The sequence below is a fragment of the Siphateles boraxobius genome, unplaced genomic scaffold (assembly GCF_051911475.1).
Source record: "Siphateles boraxobius isolate OS27281-9 unplaced genomic scaffold, OSU_SipBor_1 9, whole genome shotgun sequence".
Taxonomy (NCBI): domain Eukaryota; kingdom Metazoa; phylum Chordata; class Actinopteri; order Cypriniformes; family Leuciscidae; genus Siphateles; species Siphateles boraxobius.
This window is the reverse complement of record NW_027509219.1, coordinates 15,392,768-15,418,704: the sequence shown is the minus strand read 5'-3', so window position 1 is coordinate 15,418,704 and position 25,937 is coordinate 15,392,768. Positions and strand designations below refer to the sequence as shown.

Sequence of the window (25,937 nt, the reverse complement as noted above, 5' to 3'; positions counted from 1 at the left end):
CTTTTCCTGCTCCCTCTCTCAGACTTTCTCACTGTTCCCACACACCAGACATGGAGAGCTGACTCCAAGGTCCACTGTCAGGGGAAACAAAGCGAGCAGAAGGACAAAAAAAAGCAGGCACAAGAGAGGGGAAAAGAGAGAGAGAGAAAGATGAGTGAGAGTGAGAGAGATAAAGAGTGCGTGTATATGTACAGAGACTAATCGTCCCTGACTGCCAGGGAAGCTCTTTTAAAGAGCCTCTCTCTTCTTCTGTATTCCTCTCACCTCAGCGTTCGGGAAAGACTTTTCATCCATTACACATGAGAGAGGCTTTGCCGGGGCTTTTTAGAGCTGAGGAAGACCTTTTAAATGGGTCATGCGGCATGCCCTAGGTTTCACATTTGATTCCTGGTTTTTGGTCTATTATGGAATTAATTGAATATGAGCTCGTGTATCATGTGTTGTGAACTCAAGGGACGAGTGCATCACTGTTTAAATATTAATACTTCAGGTACGCATTGTTGTCACAGATGAGAAGAATGCCAACAGGTAAGTGAAACAAAGGAATTTATTGAAAACAGGAACAGAAACAGCAGGTGAGTAATCCTTCTTTAAATCCGTCATGAACGGTGCACGGAAGAGTCAGAATGATACAAGTCTCTTATCTGAAGCAGGCGTGGGAAACTGGACGAGATCAGAAGGCGGAGAACCCGGATACAGATGGACGGCTCAGATGAAGAACAGAACTCTCAGCAGAGCGGGTGAGTTTGCAGGATCAGTTTCGTATACTGAAGAATCTCAATATGACGTGAGTCAGGACGTCTAGGGTTTTGCAGACGAGACCAGACAAAGGACAGAGGAAACTGACGGCGATTATAAAGGTGAGTGAACTTGATTGCAGATCGCCGACAGCTGATGCAGACAGGTGTACAGAATCAAAACTCCGGGGATGAGGAACGAGTGGGTGGAGAGACAAGATCTGGCGCTGATGACTGGTTGTTCGTGACAGTACCCCCCCCTCCACGGCCAGCTCCTGAGGGCGGTATGGACCGACGACGACGGGGACGACCTCGACCTCTGGGCGCAGGGCGACTGGGATTTACCATGTGAAAGTCTTGAAGTAGAGTGGGATCCAGGATGTCATTCTGATGCACCCAACTTCTTTCCTCCGGGCCAAAGCCCTCCCAGTCAACGAGATATTCCAATTGGCCGCCCCGTCGTCTCGAATCCAGAATTTCCTGAACTTGATAAATGTTTTCAACTGAAGGATCCACAGGAGGAGGAGGCGGTACGTCATCAGCACCAGACCCTGTGGAGGAAGGGAACAGAGGATTAGTGTAAGGTTTTAACAGGGACACATGAAATGATGGTGCGATTCGATAATGTGGAGGAAGTCCAAGCCGATAGGTGACCTCGTTGATCTGCCTCTGTATAGCGAACGGCCCGATGTACCTGGGACTCAGCTTGCGACTGGGCTGTCGGAGGCGGATGTCCCTGGTGGAGAGCCAGACTAGTTGTCCCGGTTGGTATGAGGGAGTCGTAGATCTCCTTACATCTGCCTGGCTCTTATACCTCCGAACAGCCCTTTGCAGATGTATATGTGCTGAGTCCCAGACCCTCTCGCTCTCCTGAAACCAGTGGTGGACGGCTGGAACGTCCGAGGGCTCACCAGACCAGGGAAATAGTGGTGGCTGATAGCCGAGTATGCACTGGAAAGGAGTAAGCCCAGTGGTAGACTGCTGGAGAGAGTTCTGTGCATACTCGGCCCAGAATAGGTAACGGCTCCAACCGTCCTGGTGGTCGTGGCAATATGACTGCAGGTATCTCCCGATTTCCTGGATTTTCCTCTCCGTCTGACCATTAGACTGTGGATGATATCCAGAAGTGAGACTCACAGAAACACCGAGCAGATTAAAGAATGCCTTCCAAACACGGGAGATGAATTGTGGACCACGATCTGATACGATGTCTTCCGGAATGCCAAAATGTCGGAATATGTGAATGAACAGGGATTCCGCAGTCTCAAAGGCAGTAGGTAAACCAGGAAGAGGGATCAACTTGCAGGCTTTGGAAAAACGATCCACCACTACTAGCACACAGGTGTAGGAATCTGAGGAAGGGAGATCTGTGATGAAGTCCACACCAAGATGGGACCACGGTCTAGTGGGTACCGGTAGAGGGACTAATTTGCCTTCTGGAAGATGTCGGGGTACCTTAGCCATGGCACAGACGGGACAGCCCCTGACGTATCGGGAGACATCCTGGGTCATATTGGGCCACCAGAAGCGTTGTTGAAGGAGCGAGAGGGTTTGTTGGCTGCCTGGGTGTCCAGAGCCCGGAGAAGTGTGTACTGAGTCCATGAGGGTCAGACGCAAACGAGATGGCACATATGTCCGACCCTCAGGACCTCCCGGCGGAGCAGGTTCCGTTCGAGTGGCATCTGCAATATGGTCATGTATACTCCATTGAATCGGGGTGACAATCATGGCTGGAGGGAGGATGGGTTCCGGGTTAGAGTGAATGGTGTCAGGTTGGTATAGTCGAGAAAGTGAATCGGCCTTGATATTCTTGTCTCCGGGTCGGTAGGTAACTTGGAAATTGAACCGAGTAAAGAAGAGTGACCAGCGGGCTTGACGGGTATTGAGTCGTTTGGCATCACGAAGGTATTCCAAATTACGGTGGTCTGTGATAACGTCAAAGCGGTGCTTGGCTCCCTCCAGCCAGTGTCTCCACTCTTCCAAAGCCAATTTGATTGCTAGCAGCTCCCGGTTTCCGACATCATAATTCTGCTCCGCCGGGGACAGTTTCTTGGAGTAAAAGGCACATGGATGGAGTCTGGGAGGCGTCCCCTGCCGCTGCGACAATACCGCTCCTATTCCAGTGGTAGAAGCGTCAACCTCCACGAGGAAATGCAAATCAGGATTCGGATGGACGAGGGTAGGAGCGGAACAGAAAGTCAACTTGAGTCTTTCGAAGGCCGTGAGAGCTTCATTCGACCAGGACAGAGACTTGGCCCCTTTACGTAACAGAGATGTGATGGGTGCACTGATCTGACTGAAACCTTTGATAAATCGTCTGTAAAAGTTGGCGAAGCCCAGAAATCTTTGAAGTTCTTTGATGTTAGTGGGTAATGGCCAGTTGGCGACCGCTTCCACCTTCCTCTGGTCCATGGAAACTCCTTGAGAGGAAATCACATATCCCAGGAACTGAATGGACTCTCGATGAAACTCACACTTCTCTAATTTCAGGAACAGTTGATGGTCGAGCAGACGTTGTAGGACTTGAGTGACATGATGTTGGTGCTCGGATAAACTGGAAGAATATATCAGAATGTCGTCAATATAGATAATTACAAATTGTTGCAAGAAGTCTCTGTAGATCTCATTCATAAACCCCTGAAAGACAGCGGGAGCATTGGACAATCCTAAAGGCATGACTTGGTATTCATAATGACCTGCTGGGGTGATGAACGCCGTCTTCCATTCGTCTCCCTCTCGGATTCTTATCAAGTTATATGCGCTCCGAAGGTCCAATTTAGAAAAAATTCGAGCACCACGTAGTTGTTCCAGAGCCGCAGGAACCAGAGGAAGAGGATAGCGATATTTGACAGTGGAGTTGTTGAGGATACGGTAATCGATGCAGGGGCGCAAGCCTCCGTCCTTCTTCCCGACGAAAAAGAAGCTAGAAGCGGCAGGGGACGTGGAAGGTCTGATGTAGTCCTGATGGAGAGCTTCCGCAATGTACTCCTCCATGGCCTTCTGCTCCGGGATGGACAACGGATAAATTTTACCGCGTGGTAGAATAGCCCCAGGCAGCAGGTCGATCGCACAGTCCCATGGCCGATGCGGTGGTAGTTTCGTGGCCAGTTGTTTGTCAAATACCTCCTGGAACACCCGATAGTGGCAAGGAATCACAGGTTCCTTACTGGTGGCGGGACTCTCAACTGTAGTAGCGTTGATGGGAAGATTGGAAACTGGAGTAACTGAGGCAATCTTCTTGATGGATGACAGACAATGAGTAAAACAACTTTTCCCCCACTGAAGAATTTCTCCAGAAGACCAACAAATATTTGGAGAATGGAGTTCCAGCCACGGGCGTCCCAGGATGACCTCCGCAGTGGAGCCCTCCAGTACCAGAAAAGATAGTTTCTCCACATGCATACAACCAATCTTTACAGTCAAAATGGGGCTGCAGTACCTGATGTGTCCACGACCTAGCGGTTTCCCCAGGATAGAATGAATGTGTAGTGGCTGGTTCACAGATTTACGTCGGGCTTGGAGTTTTAGAAGAGTCGAGAGTGAAATGAAGTTTCCAGCGGATCCTGAGTCGATCAGCGCCTTCGCTGGAACAGATCGCATACAATATGTAAGCAAAATCGGAGTATACTTCAACGAGGAAATGGGTGATGGGAGAACCACTGTACTCACCGCAGGTCGTGGAGGACGCACTGGACAGGTGACGAGGAGATGACCAGCATTTCCACAGTAGAGGCATAAATTGTTGTTGATACGTCGGAGTCGTTCAGAGTGACTTAAATGAGCAGAATCTACCTCCATAGGCACTGGTACTGAAGGGCTGTCGAGTGGATTGGGGCGAGGAGGAAGAAGTGCAGGCTGGTTAGTAAGGCAGGCGGAGCGTCGCTGAGCCACGCGAATGGAACGCTGAATGAGGCATTCGATTCCAATGGTGTCATCATAAATGGCCAGTTGTAAACATATATCTCGATTTAGACCTTGACGATAAGCAGTAACCAGCGCTGTCTCATTCCAGTTGCAGTTGGCTGCGAGGGTGCGAAATCGCAAAGCATAATCAGAAACCGAGGAATTCCCTTGGCGAAGACGAAATAACTGATCATGAATGGAAAGGGAATTAGGAGCTTGAGCGAACACTTCTTTGAAATGAGCCGTGAAATTAGCCATGGTTTGCGTTACCGGCCCATTCGCGTCCCATAACGCACGTGCCCAGAGCAGCGCGCGTCCTGTGAGGAGCGAGATAATAAAGGCAACCTTCGCTCTTTCGGTGGAAAACTGAGCAGCCTGCATTTCCATATATAGCTCACATTGCAGCAGAAAACCACTGCACTCCCCCTCCTCACCAGAGAAAGATGATGGTCGGGCCATGGGACTTACAGAGGCAGATGGAGGGGCGAGCGATTGAAGCGCCTGTCGAATCTCCGGGACCGGAATCTGAGCAGCCGCTCCTTCCGCGCTTTCATCAGCGGAATCTTGCATTGTCGGTCTGGTCTTCTGTCACAGATGAGAAGAATGCCAACAGGTAAGTGAAACAAAGGAATTTATTGAAAACAGGAACAGAAACAGCAGGTGAGTAATCCTTCTTTAAATCCGTCATGAACGGTGCACGGAAGAGTCAGAATGATACAAGTCTCTTATCTGAAGCAGGCGTGGGAAACTGGACGAGATCAGAAGGCGGAGAACCCGGATACAGATGGACGGCTCAGATGAAGAACAGAACTCTCAGCAGAGCGGGTGAGTTTGCAGGATCAGTTTCGTATACTGAAGAATCTCAATATGACGTGAGTCAGGACGTCTAGGGTTTTGCAGACGAGACCAGACAAAGGACAGAGGAAACTGACGGCGATTATAAAGGTGAGTGAACTTGATTGCAGATCGCCGACAGCTGATGCAGACAGGTGTACAGAATCAAAACTCCTGGGATGAGGAACGAGTGGGTGGAGAGACAAGATCTGGCGCTGATGACTGGTTGTTCGTGACAATTGTAGGGTAGATTCTTAAATTAAATTATTGATCCTAACTGTTTTCAACAATAATATTTCTATTTTATAATATTATATTTATTTAGCATTTTTTAGCATGTATCATACGCTTTAAGTCTGATAATTTGCACTTTGGCTAACTGTAAGTATATTTGTATTTTTTATTGTTAAATAATTTTGTTGTTGTTATTTTTTACATTCTAAAATGTAGCTTATTCATGTGACGGCAAAGCTGAATTTTCAGTGTTCAGTGTCACATGATCCTTCAGAAATTATTATAATATGCTGATTTGCTGATTAAGAAAAATTTATTATTATTATCATGTTGAAAATGTGCTGCTTCAAATTTTTGAAATACGATGATACATGTGGAAACCATGATGCATTTTTTTCAGGATTATTTGATGATTAGAACGTTTAAACAAACTGCATTTATTTAAAAATAGAGATCTTTTGTAACATGTATCATCGTATTTCAAAAATTTGAAGCAGCACATTTTCAACATGATAATAATAATACATTTTTACATTTTTAAAAATTACATTTTTACATTTTTACAAATTAATACATCATTACAAACTACCCCAAACCACGATAGAACGGTCACCATTACAAAAATTTTGGGGTAAGTGACCGTTCTATCATGGTTTGGGGTAGTTTGTAATGATTATAATTTACTCTATTTGAAAACAAAATAAGCCCATATGTCCTCATTTAAAGAGCTAGGCTCTCTGTATGCCACAGTATGCTCCATTTTCACAGCAACGACTGTAAAAACACTTCGCTTAATCTCCTGACAGGTCTATACACACACAAATACTGGCAAAGCCTGATAGAAGTTTTTTGCCTTCTTTATTTACATTGTTTTCTGTGGATTGGCAGAACATTCATCTAAACCTCTACAGCAGCCAGGCCAGCACCACTAATGAGTGAACTACACCTGAAACATCAGCGTTTTTCACTCCGTTCCAGATGGAAGATCCTGAGATGTTCTGGAATACAAACAGTTCAGTGTTTTCCTATTTTTTTCCCCCAAGCATAGCAACAACTTTAGCATGCCACTAAGGTGTAATGCAGTCAGCTTTTTTCCTTGACACCACTAGGTTGTAAAAATACACTGTAAAAAAAAAATTTCAATGAAATGTACATTTAAAAAATAAACAAACAGCAGCTTTGGTTACCAGAACTTTAATGTAAAAAATGTTTTACAAATTGGACCAAAATTTACGGTGAAAAAAAAAACAAGTATTTTTTCAAATTACAGTAAAAAAAGGTCATTAACAGAAATGTTTTATGACTGATAATGTTAATATACCAAATTATTAAAAGGTTTTTTTTTTTTTTTTTTTTTTTTTTTACCTCCGCAGGTGTCAACCACACAAATACAAAACACCATAACGGTAACATGATAACACTTAAATAATGCAATAAACATTAATTTTAACAACATAATGTAACATAAAACCCTAATGTACATAACAGATGATAAAACACTAAAAAAAACCGTTATTTAAAAAAAAAACATAAAAGGTAAGCTGTCACACAGAGAATTCTGGGAATGTCAATTTACGGTGTTTCACAAAAAAAAAAGGGTAACATTTTACAATAAGGTTTCATTTGTTTACATTATTTAACTGCATTAATTAACATGAACTAACAATACTTTTACTGCATTTATTGATATTAGTCAATGTTAATTTAAATATTTTTTACCATTAATGTATGCACTTTGAACTAACATAAACAATAAACAATATTTTTTTACTAAATACCTTTAAAATATAATGAAATTAGAAATATAATGATATTACTCATGTAGTTAACAATATACTGCTGTTCAATGTTAACAAATGGAACCTTATTTAAAGTGTTACTGTTATAATTCACTTCCAAATACTGTACATTTAATGGTATTTTACTGTGAAATTAGATGAAATACCCCATTAGATCTATTAATTTTTTTCAGTGTATATAGCAAGGTTAACCTATAAAGCAGTTAACCAATTAACAGGTTTTCACTGTACCATTTTTACTTGAATAACATTTAATAAAACCGTTATCAAGAAACTTTTTAAGCCAACATCAATGGCCGCGTCTGTAAGCAAGCTATAAGTTCTTCACAATGCACAACACTAAAAGGATAATATTACAGGACGTTTAACTAAAGTTTTACAAGTGAAAGTCTCTAAAATGCTATCCGAGTGCATATTTGTATCTCCTGTGACCTCTTTGCATAAATGCAATCATTCCTATAATATTCCCAGTGTACAACTTCACTAGCACACTGTGTTAAAAGATAGAGCGGTGAGCTGCAAGGGCCAAACTCAATTACCTAAAAGCAGTGTGTGCCAGCCTTTAGACAATCTACGAGGTACCCTGGGTTGTTTGAGTAGTGTGTGTGTTGTGTGAGTATACATATACTTTCATGTTTTTGTGTGTCCTTTAGTGGCAGAGCGAGCCGCTTGCCCCCTCGGCTACAGCGGTTGCTTTTGTTAATGGGGGAAAAAAAGGAATTAATGGGAAAAATACAAAAAGAGAGATGCTGTCCTTACATGATGTGAAAAGCAATTTGAGTAAAAAACACTTCAGAACCCAATTTCACGCTTTTGCCATTTCCCTCGACCGCCATTTTGCTCTCCTGTCTCCTAACCGCTGTGTTTTGTATGGGAACAGCAGCCTGTAATGTAAAGCTGTGGCTGGTGGTGTTGCATTGTTTCTTGAAAGGTTGGATGTTGGGACAGTCTCTCTTTCGGTGCCATCTGCCTCTCTTCTTAATCACTCATCACATTTACATCTGATAGTTCCAGCCAGTCCACATGCACGCATATGCAGCCTCATGCACGTGTGATTTCATGCACACCCAGGAATAATTGCCATGCTGTTGTTTTTGGATGCTTCTGTAACACATTTCAACTAGGGCTGGGTGATATTTCCAATAGTGACATTTTAATGTGTTTTTTATTGGTCCATTAAGTTTCTCAAAGACCTTGTCATACTTTTTGCAATCCTTGTCTTGCGAGTCAGAACTATGAGAGCATTAAGACTTTTTATACTTAAGTAGCAAAATCAGCATACGTTTTTTAAATGTTTTTGTAAAATCTCTTTATTTCTAAAGGATTTATTTGAACAAAGAGTCAAGTCAAGTCACCTTCATTTATATAGCGCTTTTAACGATATGGACTGTTTCAAAGCAGCTTTACAGTGATAAAAGGAAATTAAAGTAACCAAGATTGTTTTGGCTTTACAGCAGCTCTAGAGTAAAGTTATTGTCCAGCCAAAGTTTTAATTGATTCAATTCTGTCGCAACGATCATTAGTTATTAACTTAGAGCTTTTTTCTTCTCTTAGAGCTAACAAGACACCGGTCTAACAGAAAATTCTTTAATGCGATCCGGCCGTTCATTTGCATAAAACAGTGCCTGGTGGCTCTGAGAATTTTTTAGCGCTTCCGCGTAGACACGTGAATCGGAATTATCCCGACAACGTTTTATCATTACAGAGGTAAAGGGGAAGGAGGCCTTCACAAGGGAGAGACTAGTGACACTTCAGCAAATATTATTATATAATAGCATTATATAAGCAAAAACTTTTATGTTAGAAGTAATTAATCGCGATTATTCGATTTGACTGCACTTATTTTATATATATATAAAATAGGACGTTTTGTTGCTTCGTCGACCAAAGCGCAAGCGGGGCTAGCTAGACCGGAAACAAAACAACAGGCACGCCGCACACACTTGTTTGGGCTTGCGAGCCGGCCAAATAGTTGGTTAACATTACGTTTTGAGTGGATGACGAGCGCGAGACGCCGAAATGGATGCCAATAAGATTCTAAATGGAAAGTTTACTTTTAAAAAGTTGCCAAATGGTTACAATACATTGACAAGACCAAAGTTATCTGTGTGTTTTGTCATTGTGAACTGAGCTATCATCATCGCAGCACGTCCAGTCTGAAATACCACTTGATGATGGCCAAGGACCCACACACAGCTGATGCGAATGCTCCGCCCCCTCGTCAATATCAGCACCTCGTCAGTATTTCTTTCACCCTTTTATTGATGGACAGTGTTACATTGTGTGAGAGATTATTTGCTTGAAGTGTCAATTATTGTGTTTTTTCAATAAAAAACATTTGCACAAAGCAAGCCGATCCACTTTTACATGTTGATAAGAGCATTAAAATGAGAAAAATAATGGGACAAAAATAAATCAGGAGACATTTAGAATAGATAAAAATGTGCCATTAATTGCTATTAATCGCAAGTTAACTATGACATTAATGCGATTAATCGCGATTAAATATTTTAATCGTTTGACAGCACTAATATATATATATATATATATATATATTAGTGTTGTCAAAAATATCGATATTTCGATAAATATCGATACTGAAATATCGGAACGGTACCAATACTAATTTCCCGAAGTATCGATACACCGATACTAGCCGAGGGGTCACTTTCACTTCTCGCCAAAGGCGCGTTGACAAACACGACACGTGACGCACTCGTCTCATTCGCTCTGGTTAAATAGCAAAAGTGAATGGGAAGATGGCGAGTGCGGCGCCGCGACCGGCTTTGGTTGATTGATAAAGAACACCGCGAGCGGGCATGCCGGAGAATAGCGCGGACACGCGTAAAAAACACACCGCGAGCGGGCATGCCGGAGAATAGCGCTGACACGTGTAAAAAAACACACCGCGAGCGGGCATGTCGGAGAATAGTGTGGACAGGGCACGCGCTACACACCGCGAGCGGGCATGTCGGAGAATAGCGCGGAGACGCGCTTCACACTCCAATTTGATACTGTTAAGTGCTTTGACACAATCTGTATTGTTAAAAGCAATATATAAATAAAGGTGACTTGACTTCATGCCAATCCATTGAGCATTGTTTCCGCGTGTGATGCACGCACGTTTGCATTTAAATCTGTTCATCAAATTACGTTAATGTAGGCTATTAACCAGCATTTATGACCGATGAACAATGCATTTGTTACAGTATATTTTAATCTTTGATTTACGTTAATATATTAACCAGCATTTTTGACCGATGAACAATGCATTTGTTACAGTATATTTTAATCTTTGATTTACGTTAATATATTAACCAGCATTTATGACCGATGAACAATGCATTTGTTACAGTATATTTTAATCTTTGATTTACGTTAATGTATTAACCAGCATTTATGACCGATGAACAATGCATTTGTAACAGTATATTTTAATCTTTGATAACAGTAGGTAATAAAAAAACAACGGCTCATGTTAGCTCTTGTCCAATGAAATAATATTAACAGATAGAACTCAGGACATTTTTTTCATGTAAAATATACCTCATTGTCATGTTCTAGACTTGTTATATTTAGCTTTAAATAAAAAAAGACCCCCTTAATATTGTGGCAGTTTTTTTCTCTGTGGTATCGTAAATGGTATCGAATATCGATATTTTTCAAGGTATCGTATCGAAGTTAGAAATTCTAGTATCGTGACAACACTAATATATATAGAATATGACCAAAAACAAAGAGAGATATAGCTCGGCTCTACTTTCAGCATTGTGTGTGAGTGGAGAGCACATGCTTTCTTGGAGCTAAAAATGCCAGTAGTTAATTTGGAGTAGGACCATCACCTAAAGCGTTAGATCAGAGATTATTCATGTGAGAATCAAGCACTGACATGCTTTTGGCAAATATTCAATAAAGCATATGCATATTGTATGTGTTTAGTTATTTACCTTCTAATCGTGTCAACAATATCATCATTAATTCATGTCACAATTCAGTTTTTGTGTAAACATATGGAAAAGACTGTGCCTCTGGTGTAACTTGTATTGTGTAGATGTGCGTTACTGAAGTGGCTGGCATGACTTTGCCAACGGGACTTGCTCTGGTTGGTTCAATTCTAAGGTCATGCTTCTGTTGAGTGGTCATCATAGAGCAGATGTGACTGTGACTCAAACTATAGATTTAGCCAAAATGACTGAAAAACATTTAGCAGCCGCATAGCAACGCTCCGGCAACCACTTTAATGATATGTGATATCTTTTGCTTGGGAAAGCACCACTCACATTTTCTTCAGAAAATGAAAATTACTTTTACCCTTTATGACCTCAGTCTTTACTGACTAACTCATATAATATCAGTATTACCATATCTCAGGCTCATTGTAGCATGAATCCTGGTTTCAATGGGAATATAGTAGCTATCTCTTGAACAGAGCGGTCGCAAAGAGAGTGGAAGGTCATCAAATTGTGTCGTCTCAAAGGTCAGTGTTATTTCCTGGAAGGGCTCGACATACATTACCCTCGCTCCGACGGGACATCTTCAAAAAAGCAGGATGTCTGGCTAAATAAAATGAAAGCTTTGGTCAGTGTGGAACACCATGGTTTGATTAGTCTCTGTGTGTTTTTATATATATATAATAATTATTATTATTAGAAATGTCTCATAAAATACTCTCTCGAAAACCTATATCCTAATCCTAAGCATAACGGGTTGTTAGTCATAACTTGATCTTCTATTTTATGTGTAGATATACGCAACTGCATATATTCCTTTTTTAATTTTTTTATTTATGCAATACAAATTAGTACAGGCAGGCAAAAAAGTAATTATTGCATTATGAAATAGTTCAAAATATAAATATGCATAAAGTGTACAGTAGACTGTTGTTTGGTAGTTTTTATTTTTAATATAGTAAAAACATGTTCTGATACAGAGAACGAAAAATTCCAGAAATGTGTGTGTGTGTGTGTGTGTGTGTGTGTGTGTGTGTGTGTGTGTGTGTGTGTGTGTGTGTGTGTGTGTGTGTGTGTGTTGTTAGCATGTTTGTAATTAGTGCGTGCCTCACTTCTAATACATTATTAGCAGGCTCTTCCAGCAGAATGAATAGGATGTTTTCGTAATGACCTCCCTCGTGGCATCCCTCCCATTTTTCCGTTTGTTTTTTTGTTTTGTTTTTATTTTCAGCTCATGCAAATTATGCTGCTGCAGAATAAGAACTGAGTCTCCTGGGCTGCTTCATGCAATTTGTTAGTGTTACACATTCGATGTGAATCAAGTTTATATGTGTCTAATCTGTAATCATTAGCTCTCTTGCTCTCTCTCCTGTAAACTGGGTGACTCCATTTTTTCTCAAGGCTTAGTCTATCATCCGTCCAGAGTTTTTCTGGATCGATGTTCAGACCGTGGGCTGCCAATGCAATCATGTGCAGCTCAGGAGAGATTGGAAGTGACTGCAGCGAATTGACGCTAGTTGAAATGACAATGGCCTTTTCGATGGGAGTGAATAGAGAGAAATGGATGTGATATTAGTTCTGTCTGTGTATGTATGTATGTGTTTGTATGAAGGAAAGTGTCAGTAACATTTTGTTCTTCCTTTTTTTTTTCTTTTAATTACATTGTTACTTTCAGAGTTTTATTGGAGTATTAGATAAACAGTATGTTAATAGAAAGAAAAACATGTTAACAAATCTGTAACAGTTTACAATAAGATTTCATTTATTAACATTAGTTTACATAAACTAACAATGAAAAATACTTTTACAACATTTATTAATCTTAGCTAATGTTGATCTCAACATAATTTTTTTTAGATCAGAAGTTGTATCTTTTAACATTATGTAATGCACTGTGAACTGACATGAAAATGAATATTTTTTTATTGAGTAACATTAACAAAGGTTAATAAATCGTAGCAAATTAGCTCAAGGGAAATAAAAATAATTAAAACTCGTTATAATTATAAATATTTGGGTCGGTTAATAAGATTAACTTGATGTAGCAGAGTTAATATTACAATCAATTAACCTGTTCTTCCAGCGAACACTCATATTAATATTCTGTCAATTCTTATAAAGGATATTTTTCGTGGCCACAAAAAAATAACACTTTCTTACTGGGTACAGTGCTACTCAAGAGCATGTAGCTGTGATCGCATCTTTAAAGGGACTTGTTTTGCAAGCAGTGACCACAGAAACAACACATGTAAATGTGTGCAAAAGATTTTTAACTAATCACGAACACATAACTAGTCTAAACAAACACATACACACAATCATGCATACATGGGTAAAACTGAAAGTGAATGAAAGAAATTAAAAAGAACCAGGGAAATTAAGCTATGGAAACGTAAAATTCAGTTAGCCACCTGAACAAAACCATCAGTTTCTTAATTTTAAAGCACCTTGGCAACAAAGTGTCTAGAGGTTACACTAAACCTCTGTTTAGTTAGTTAAATGTACAATACTTACACTATGCCTTAGCCGTTGAACAAGCGTTCTGGATATGCAGTCTGAGAAGAAAGTCTTGATGGTTCAGTAGTTCGATGGTGGTGAAGTTTCAATCAAGTTCTTTTTTACGTTGAATGAAGAAATGACAAACTTCAGTGGTCTTAGTCTGCATTGGTTATGGTCGGTTGGTCGTTTGTAACTTTGAGGCCCCTCCGTCTGCACGGCTGCGCACTGGGGCAAAGGTCCCCAAAGGATGACTCTTTTTTTTTCCACACAAACTGCAACTTGAAGAAAAAGAGGGGTGGGGGTCATTGGCCTTGCAGGTGTTCTGACATGCTCTGACATTTGTGCTTATTCCTGTTACTTGTAACATTTTCATGGCTCAAGTCTGATTACACTGTATTCAGCACAAACTCTGCTACAATAATATTTGAGCAGCATGTATGTAAAAGTTTGTCGTTTTGAGAAAATGACGTTTATCCATGGTTTGTTAATAATAATAAAAGAGTCACTGAAATAAGGCCATAAAACCTATACTGACTGATTAGTTTTTGCTTCAAAACGATGTGAAAATCATCCTGCCCACTCGTTCACAACACATTGATTTAATATTTGTAAGACATGTTTTGTGTAAGAAAGCCGTTTGGGAGGAGTCGTAAATCATCATGAACATTGATGCGTTTCACACCTGCGAAGACAAAGACCCTCCCCTAATAGCCCTATCAGGTGGGACTGTGTGGGAACTATAAACAAAAATTAAGATTAAAACAATGGCTTTTTGATTGTTTGGATTTATTTACAACACAACATAGTCCTAAGATACAAAAGACAAAAAGGAACATTATTGAGCACACTGATCTAAATACAGAGGCGTGAAAAGACACACACATTTGTGCCCATTTCCAAGGTGTTTGCTTCATTTTACCATGTTCCTATACAGAGACTTGTGTGAATGTTTAAGTCAGTTTCATCTGGTCCCTGTATACTTTTTTATTTATTTATTTATTTGTTTATTTTTAAAGACAACGTTGAACATGCTGATATCAAGAGAAACTATAGGGCTGCACGATTTGGGAAAGAAATCTAATTGTGATTTTCTGGTTAAAATTGAAATTTAAAATTCACAAAAAAATATATATAATGAACACCAGGTTTGTTGTGCCTTGTAGGCATATATTTTGTAGGGGTTGCATAAAATAATAATTTTTACTTTACAGAAATACAGGTGGCCTATCATGATAAATCAATAAAAAGAAACACGTCAGTACACTACACTAGAGAAACAAATATGTATTATCATATGTTTCTTCAAATGTTATCATTCGTTATGACGTTATTGTAGGGAAGCCAACCAGTTGGAGTGGAAAAGGGAAATGACGTGCTGTACAAAAAGTTGATGCAAAATCCAAAATGGTGTTTTATTGGAAGGTGCTAAAATATTTACAGTGCAGGAGAAAACAAAAATAAATAAAAACTGTACAAAAAGAAAAGAAAACCGCAACAATGTGCTAATTTTGGCTAAACCAAATGGCCCAATGTTCACAACACTGCTCAGTATTCAATTTCTCTGAGTTCACAATCAGAACTGAAATTCTTTCATCCAGCAAGCCTATTTATAGGCTGAAGCCCCGCCTATAGGGCATACCAACCACAGGTACAAACGAAAACGTTTGTACCAATCAATTTAAATAATATAAACACCCAACACAACTCTTAAACCTCCAAAACAGCTAAAACCACAAAAATTAACAGAGAAAGAGTTTAACAACAAATTATATGGCAAACACAACTGTTTCTAACTCCCCCCTCCTCTGACATCCCACCAAAATGGTATCTTCCACAGGAAGTGATGTGGCTGTTACTATAAAAAACAGTTTAACCTGGATTGTGGGTTTGGTTGTACAGAGTGTGAACCGGGAAGTTTAACTGCAATAAGGTTTGTGGAAGATATGTGGAAAAATAAAGGTAATTATCATATGAATTATTGTGTGTTTCTGGCATTCTGTTCTTTTAGAAAAATAATGACAAACTTAAAGAAAAACTATAAAGAGTTGAAAATTATAACAAAATACAGCAGTAACAAACTTTAGACTGAACAAAACAAAAAATCCATAACACCTTCCTGATGTGTACACAGATGTTAATATTGCCGGCAATGCACAGTATCAGTGAAATGGGTGTATGTTTGTAAGTCCAAGTTTATAGAGTCACCAGGTTAACCTGTGACAGTTATGAAATGAGATTGGAGTAAAAACATGTAGCCTAACACCGTGTCCTAACTACCTGCGACTCCGCGACACAAAATAAAAGGTATCTTTTTCATGTTAATCAGTTTTTGTCCTAACCAGCCGCGACAGCAACACGCGATTATTCTATTTTAGAAACGTTTTTTTTATTTTTCTGCAACGTTGTACTGGAACAACAAACATAAAGTGTGGCAATGATAATTTCAGGTACTGTTTATGTGCTTTATTTAATGTTAAAAGCATGTAATGTGCATTTCAAAGGTTTTCGAAAGAATTGTTAATAAACAAATTATCAACCATCTCGAATCCCATCACAGTCTTTCTGACATTCAATCAGGTTTTCGAGCCGGTCACGGGTGCACTTCAGCTACACTTAAAGTAATAAATGACATCATAACTGCTCTTGATCAAAGACACTATTGTGCAGCAGTATTTATTGACCTGGCCAAGGCCTTTGATTCTGTCAATCACAACATTCTAATTGATAGATTGAAAAACCTAGGTTTCTCAAATGATTGTCTTGCTTGGTTCACTATTTTTCTGATAGGTTTCAATGTGTTAAGTCAGAGGGACTACTCTCCAGTCCTCTGGCTGTCTCTATGGGGGTGCCTCAGGATTCAATCCTCGGGCCGACTTTATTTTCTGTATATATCAACGACGTTGCTCTTGCTGCAGGAGACTCAATGATTCACCTTTATGCAGACGATACCATTCTTTACACATCTTGCCCGGGTTTGAATCTGTGTTAAAAAACCTCCAAGAAAGCTTCAATAATATACAACGCTCTTTCCGTTCCCTTCAACTGCTTTTAAATTCTAGTAAAACTAAATTTATGTTTTTTAATCGATCTCACACTGTATTTGACTGTTCAAAAAGTATCATGACACTAGATGGGTTTGCAATAGAGCAGGTAGATACCTATAAATACTTAGGGGTCTGGTTAGACTGTTCACTCTCTTTCCAGACCCACATCAATCAGCTTCAAGCTAAAATTAAATTTAGGATTGGCTTCTTATTTCGTAATAAAGCCTCCTTTACTTTCCCAGCCAAACTTGCCTTTGTGAAAATGACTGTTCTTCCAATTATTGATTATGGTGATGTTATTTACAGAATCGCTTCAAATTCTCTCCTTAGGAAATTGGATGTTGTCTATCATAGTGTCATCCGTTTTGTCACCAATGCTCCATATAACACTCACCACTGCAACCTTTACAGTTTAATCGGCTGGCCCTCATTACATACCCGGCGTCAAAAACATTGGTATCTTTTTATTTATAAATGCTTACTGTGTAACACCCCACCTTATTTACGATCATTAATTTCCAGAGCAATCCCCTCTATGAACCTTCGTTCAAGCAGGTATATCACCCTGGTGGCTGCTAAAGCTCGTACTTCTTTTGGACGCCTCTCCTTCCAGTACTCTGCTGCTAATGATTGGAATACATTCCAAAAATCTTTGAAACTTGAATCCATTGTCCCGTTAATCACTTTCAAATTACTGTTAGCAAATTTACTGTCGGACCATTGTACATGCTAACCTGATCTGTGTACTTGCTCTACGGATCTGTATATTAATCTTCTTCTATGTTAATTGAGTACTACTCTGTCTTGTAGTTTATATGTGTAACTTATGTTTTTGTACCTCAACGCTTTTTTGGCCAGGTCGCCATTGTAAATGAGAAAATGTTCTCAATGTGCTCACCTGGTTAAATAAAGGTTTTATTATTTTATTATGTGACTTTGAATATCATTTAGTGCTCCCAGCTTTGCAGCTGTAAAAGCAACAATGGATAATTCTCCTCAGATCTTGAAATTAAACAAATTGTTACGAACCCCTGTTGTTAAAAAATGCTCGTTTCGTAAGGGTTCGTCAACATAAAAGGAGACGCAAAGCAAAGAGCAGTTTAAAGCATGTATTATTAGACTAATAAATAACTGCACAAACTCACGTCTCTCAAGTTCTCACTCCACAGGTAACACACATTTACTCTACACTAACGTCAACATAGACATACCAAGCACTAACAAATAAAACAAAATAGTAGCACAATACAAAGAACACAGCTTGAGTTGTTCAGCCGGCTAGGCATCATGACGCGCACGGAGTTCACCGCCGCCTCTCTCACCCTCCTGCACACTCCACTTATATGCTCAGCACGAGCCATCAGAGAAACGGACCACAGGTGCGCTGGGGAGGAGCCCTTTGTATTATTTGACAAAGATTGTTTTAGTAACTCAGTAGCCTATGTATTTGAATAATGTTTAAATGTTGTAATATTTGTGAGTTTGATTATGTAGCCTACTTATCAATTTTCTTGCGAGTACTGTCAAGATTACTCTCTGGTGCTGTGCACTTGTCGCGAGACTCCGCCCACACACTGTTCTGATTGGCTGTGGGTTTTGATTGATTTTTATGCATCTCGCAGTCGTGTCGCGTCTGGTGTTTTTAAACAAATAATAAAAACAAATAATTTTTCGCTGGAATCTTATCGCATCGCATCTGGTTAGGACACAGTGTAATGTTTGGCGCGTTTTGCTTTCAAATGCACAGCACAAGTGACCCAAACTTACAACACTTTACAATATTGTTACCACATTATAAACATTTTACCACATTATAAACATTTACGTTCGAACACACTATTTAACAGTAAACATGGGTCTAAACATTATAATATTCATCATGTTAGTGTAAACACTCACACTAGCCTACTTTTATATCATGCTGTGTTTTATATTATCAAGGTTAAAACATCCTTGTGTCCTACAAGCAGGGGTTAAATTGGGATTTATTATGTGGGGGTGCTCTCCCTAGGGGGGTCCGGGGGCATGCCCCCCCGGGAATTTTTTTTTGAAAAATAAACCATTAAATAGCACTTTCTGGAGAGTTTTGTGCAAAGAAATGGAGAAATTGAGTATTACATGATATGTGAAAAACTGCAAGGTTAAGAGCATGTACTTTGCAACAGGTATTAGGACATTTAGCATTTACATTACTGCTAATCAGTCATCACTTGATTACAAGTTGTAATACCTTGTTATGATATAGTGACCCATACAATGTGCCAAACATAATGTGCCACATGGAGAGACAGTGCAGCATATGACAGTACCAACAGCTGAGAAGATTTGGGTCTGTGGTGACCAGGTCCACCTCATACAAACTTCCTTCTCCCATTCTCTCTCTTTACTACGACAACACACACACACACACACACACACACACACACACACACACACACACACACACACACACACACACACACACACACACACACACACACACACACACACACACACACACACACACACACACACACACACACACAATTTAATTTTGGTCATTTTCATACTGTCCCATCTCTACTGCCAACATGTTACAGAGCTAGTCATGCTAAACATGTCTGGAATATCACCCCACCTTTTGAAGAAGTAAGTCAGTTTCCTCTTCTTGGGTGAACATGCTCCACTCATTTCAATTTATCTCTGAAAGTTGGAGAATAAATGCTTGATTTAATTTTCATTAACCACAGAGCTTGGTAGCTAAAAGTAACTTAGGTCTAGCAAGTCTTACATTTCTGTAATTCACACAGATCAAATACAAATATGCTGACTGAATAGATTGCTAGTTTATTTTAAGTAGCCAGCTAACGTTAAATTAGCAATTCTCTTGGCAGTTTCCTGATAATCCGGTATCTGAAGTAAAATGCTCAAAACATCTCCTGAGAAAAATCACATGGTCAACCTAGTCCTGGTTATTTAATTTTGATTTAGTCTTATTTTTCTTACCTTGTCATTCAAGGCCAGGGCACTTTTTTGACATTTCTGGAACATCCACATCCCGCGCAACCACGATCTCCCAGGAACATTCATTATTGCTGCGTACATTTATCCGTGTCAGATGCGCATGCGCGAGCGGTGCGCGATCATGGTCGACTGACAACGAGATTAAGCAGCTGAACAAAAATACGGCCGTGTTCCGATTTTTCTCATCTCAGCTCCGCCGAGACAAAATAGACATGCCATTTAAAAAATCTTTCATTTATTGTCAGAAATATGTTTTCAAAAGCATCACTTTCATCAAATTGTATGTGACATAATTTCCAGTAGGCAACTGACTGCAAACGAGCAGGCTTATGTGCCGGGGCTGAGCCCCGGAGAGCCCCGGCCCAATTTAACCACTGCCTACAAGTATATTTATTTAGCATTTAGCGTGAGTGTGGTCATAATAAGGACAAGCTTGAGAAACTGTACATCTCGTTGCTTTCATACGGATTATTTAAACATAGAATATTTGTTTTTGATATGAATTACATAATTTAAAAATGGACACTTCAAGCTTTCTAAAAACACATCTCTCACGTATGGGTGGCAAGTATTAGCTGAGTTACTGTTTATTTTCTGTCGCATTTTAGAAAGAACTTCACACTGAGAGAGACGGCAGAACGCACATCATGTTTATTTTCTTTATTTTACGAAAAGCAGAATATTTTGTTTTTATTACTAGTGCAAACAAATAAATGTAGACATTTAACATTTTTGAATGATGTATAAAACTTGCCTGTATGACAAAAATAGAGTTATTTGAGTGCCGTTTGCACTGATAAGTAGGGGTGGGAATCTCTAGGCACCTCACGATTCGATTACAATTCAGAGGGCTGTGATGCTAAAACGATTATTGATGCATCTTTTTTTTTTGTGACTACTTGGTACTTTTAAAGCAATGTATTTAAAATGACCCATAAAGAATTGACTTCCAATATATTTTATTAATAAAACAAATGGAAGTGATTTGGCAAGTCAACTGTTAGGTTACATTTGCCAGCATATGTCCCAACATTGCAAAGAACCAACAGGAAAAGAATGTGTGCCTTTACTAGCAGCATACTTGTAGTACATGAATACAAACTTCAGAATATTCTGAATCTCTAACATTTAATAATAGACTTCTAGCCAAAATCCTCCTGTTATGTGCAATGAGCAATATAATCCTTCAGACAAAAAACAAATAAACATTTTGCTGTAGCAAAATCACAAACAGCTTTGATTCAAAAATATAGAATTATGTACCAGCAGCTCTTATACAAAAATAATGCTTGTGGACTTGCTCATATTCAGAATAATTAGTTTTAACATAAAAAGCTGCTCTTATACACAACTAAATAATAAAGAGTTATGACTTGACATTTTTGATGTATACCACAATCAAAAACAGCTTATACAAAAAAAAAGTAAATGAACATCTACAGAGAGGACAGTCAAAATCTGATGTACACTGTGACTTTGGAGGGCAGTACAGTAAACCTATGTATAACGTCCGTATAACCGATCGGTTTACAGCATATTGATGTGAAAACTAAACAATACAGAAAGCAGCTCTCATACAAAAAATACAAAACAGGTCACAATGAAATTGGCCATTTTCCATACGTTAGCTTTTAACGAAGAGGGTCCCGTCCGGATTTCGCACTCAGCCATCATGCGTCTCTGTTATGTGCACGCCACAGAGTGTCCATTAGAAAATGTTTTTTTTAGAAAATCTATTTTTGACATTTGTGAATCAATCGTGCAATGCATCGCGATGCATCTAAGAATCGTTTTTTTCCCCCACCCCTACTGATAACAAAAAAGTGAGGTGATCGCGCTGGCGCAACCGCCAACCCCAGGAGGGTTAATTTCTGCAGAGGTCTCACCTCTTGAGTTTAGTTTTACCATTGAAAAAGATGTAATTTCGAGCAGGAGAAGTTCCTTTCATGCTCATTTGCATGTTCAGAGTGACCTAGTAGTTTTGTGTCCTTTTATACTCTGATTAATATAACAAGCATACAACGCACGTTATAAGAAGGTGATATACACCAATGGTTGAAGAGTTAAATGAGGATTACTTTGATATGAACCATGATACCAATTAGGTTACATTATATAATAGTTTTATTATAAGGCATTCAAAAAAGAGTATACAATACAAAAAGACAATATATACAAAACAATAATAATACACGCAATGTCCTGGGAATATGCATGTTCATTTATAGAAAGGTATCTCTATGAATTAATGGAGAGAAGTCTATTTAATGGGCCTGTGTCTGTCTTTCCTATGGCCTGTGCTGTTGCATGTAGCCACAATCCCCCAACTGGAATGTCTCTGAGGTTCACTAGTTACCCAGCTAGTGTCAGCAGGGGGAATAAAAGGTGATATTAGCCATGTTACCGGGCTAAAAGTGAGTGTGCAAGTGCGTGCCAGGACCAGTCGCGTTTCCACTGTCACTTCAGGGGCTTGATTCGGGCCTCATCAGGGGTTCCTCTGGGCCAACGGCCAGGGTTTTTTGGCCCTGCCCAATACCTTGGTCCAAAGCGGGCCAACTGGGGTTTGAGGAGTGTTCATGAACAAAAGCAGAATTTACCTGAGTCAGGAGACGGTCAACACCGCTGCTCATTTCCCACGTTATCATATCAGGCTAACAGCTAATTTCAACATTGAAGTCATTTTAAACAATCTTCAGCTCAAATAAATGTTTGAAATAACTTCAGTGCGATCCGCTGGGGATTCTGGTCACCGTATTATGCAAAAAATATATTTATACAGTATGCAATTTTAAAGGCTACTTACGCTAATCATTGCGATAATAAATACACATATGTTTATGGAAAATACCAGAGACTGCTTGAAGAAGACAAATCATTTATGATAATAATCATTATTTTATGTTTTATCTGTCTCTTCCCTTCCGGTGCCTTTCTTGTTTTCGGACATTTGTCACACACTTCGGTTAACTCGTATAACTGATAACTCCTGTTTTCTTCTCCTGAGCTCCCTCTGTTACTCTGGCTGAAAGGATAACAGTATGAGGGGCTTTCACTCCGGATAGTTCTAGGAACTTATTCTAGGAACTAGCCACAACGATGGTTCCCCGAGAACTAATTGTTCCCATAGGAAAGTTTTCCTGGTTCCATTCGCACCACCAGTAGGGACTCTGAAGTGACATAAGCCACACTTGTTGTTGTGACTTTTATTTTGACGGCACTGAGAATGCCAGAGCCTGAGCACACAGTGCTCGCATTCTCCGTGTTCATTCTAACTGTCCTGTCTTATATGTTATTAGATAGAACTGTTATACATAGAAAGTAATGAAAAGTTATAAGCGAATGCCGCGTGGTTGATTGCTAGCTGAGCAGAAATACATAATCATGTTTGGCTTGGTCCCTTCAAAGTTGCGTTGGATTTTCTCCTTACCGCAAAAGGTTAAGAGGCCCATCTATCACTGTTTTCCGTGTTCGTATAATTAGTTTGTGGAGTAAATATATAGGCTATAACCTGTGTGTTTACACAACTTCTTTTAAAAATGGCGGGTGCTGGTGTTTCACGTGCGTTTGGTCAATCGGCGCACACTAACGTCACGGATAGTTCCTATTGCGCTGGGTTAGACCCTACTCTGAAGTAGGAGCTAAATTAGTTCCTCCAAAAGAAGTTCCTAGAACTTAAATCATTCCTAGTTCCTGCGGTGCAAACACGCCAAAAACCGAGATCTTCCGGCAATAGTTCTAGGAACTACGAAAAAGGTTCCTCTGGTGCGAAAGCCTCTATAGTGAGACCATAGATTGAGATGGGAGAGATTGCTCAAACCTCCTCAGATCACAATCAATAGAAATGCTCAAAAATGTGATGTTAACATATGATATTTTATCAATATTTTTCTAAATGTGTAAGCCTTTGGACTTAAAAGCCTTAATAGAGTTGATTTGTGCATTCCTGTGAAAGTGAATAAATGGAAGCAGGTGCAGCTGAATAGGTATGTTTTCTCTTTTTATGTGAAATAAAAAACAACAGTTTGATTCAGCATGATCGGTGTGCACTCATGACACAAAGTAATATATATTGTAAAACATTGGTCAAATATCGATGCTTGAATCTTAAGGCTTTTAAAGACGAAACGTTAACTTCTGTCATGCCAGTCATTTTGCGATCCAGCTCAGTAAACTGGCGAAATGGTGAGGTTGTGTGACCTCGTTTTATGGTGGTGTGTTAAGGGCGGTTTTTACGGTAGCGCTGCTCGGCCACTGGCCCGACAGTGGAAACGCAACTTGATTTTGGGCTCAGTGCTTGAGGTCCGAGGCTATTGTCCCCGCCCGGCACGTTGTTAGCCCTAGCTTGCACTGGCCCGACAGTAAAAAACAGCTATTGAGGCCAGATGTCTCGGAGCTTGCTTGGACCTTTGCTTGTCTTGAGGGGGAGTCTTGCGACTCCCAAGTGGATGATTTGTTAAATATAACAATTAATTGTTTGTCTGATCGGTCCAGTCGCTACAAAAAGATGTAAAAATATATTTTCTCGTTGTTAGTTTATTTAATGCATTAACTAATGTTAACAAATTAAACCTTGTTACTAATAAACCATACAAACTCAATATAGTTTTGCAGCATTTATTAACCTTTGATAATGTTAGTAAATAAAATGTTCATGTCAGTTCACAGTGCATTAACAAACACAACTTTATTTATTACATTAACTTTAACTAAATAAATGCTTTAGAAGTATTTTTCTTTGTTAGTTTATGTTAACTAATGTAGTTAACTTATGTTAACAAATTAAAACTTAAGTGTTATTGATTTTCTTTTTTTTTCTGTATTTTTCTTTCTTTCTGTAGACTTACAACAACAACAAAAAAATCAAATATTTTTCTCCTGGGAATATGTGCTTGGGGATCACCGCTCTGAGCAATACATTTTTCTTCTGTAGATTGAAAACAGGAAGACAATATTTTCACGCTCCTTAAATGCCCCAGCATATCAGACGCCACACACACACGGAGTCGTGAATGTGAATACTCATTCTTGAAGATAGCCGACACTAGCGTCTCACCACCTAGATGTTGTTGGAGTGTAATTAAGTTTTCCTCTTGCAGTGAGGGGAGAATCTGAAACTGTGTGGGATGAGGGTTTGGTTAAGGGGGCGTATGCAAATTTTCTGCAGCATTCAAGATTAACCAATGATTTTAGAAGTTAACCTAATTACATAGAGCTATTTAAAGGTTTACAGATGATTCAGTCATAAAACCAGCATGCTGTCTACTGTGCTGAGTGCTTTTCTCCTCTCTTGTCTTTTCCCTGAGTAATGCCTCATCAACATTACTTAATTGTACTTCTCACTTTCTCTCTCTGTCTGTCTCTCTCAATTATATTTTAATTTCAGTTTAGTATGCTTTGTTGGTACGACAAGAACAGTACATTTGTATTGTATGTGCACTGTGAAAAATGTGTGAAATATAGTAAAATAATGGTAGTGTAACAAATAAAACAAATCAAAATTGAATTACTGTTCAAAACTTTTGGGTCAGTAAGAATTATTTTAATGTTTTAATGTCTCTTATGCTCACCAAGACTGGATTTCTTTGATTAAAAAATACAGTTATACAAGTAGTAGTAGTAGTATTGTAATTTAAAATAACTGTTTTCTATTTCAACATATTTTAAAATTTAAATTATTTCTGTAGTGGTCAAAGCAGAATTTTCATTACTCTATTCGTCAGTTTCACATGATCCTTTGGAAATTATTCTAATATGCAAATTTGATATCAAAACAGTTCTACATTTCTTTCAGGATCCTTTGACGAATACAGTTTAAAATAGCATTTATTTGAAATATAATTTTTGTAACAATATAAAAGTATTAACTTTCACTTTTGATCAGTTTAATAAATCCTTGCTGAATAAAAATATTAATTTCTTTTAAACAAATTACTG

The 25,937-nt window shown here is 39.2% G+C and overlaps 1 protein-coding gene across 1 annotated transcript in view; it reads left to right on the top strand.

Annotated features, from left to right (window-relative positions):
* The window catches only part of rimbp2b (RIMS binding protein 2b), a 175,290-nt gene that overhangs the window by 71,058 nt on the left and 78,295 nt on the right, over positions 1-25,937 (top strand). The gene's annotated exons all lie outside the window — the stretch shown is intronic.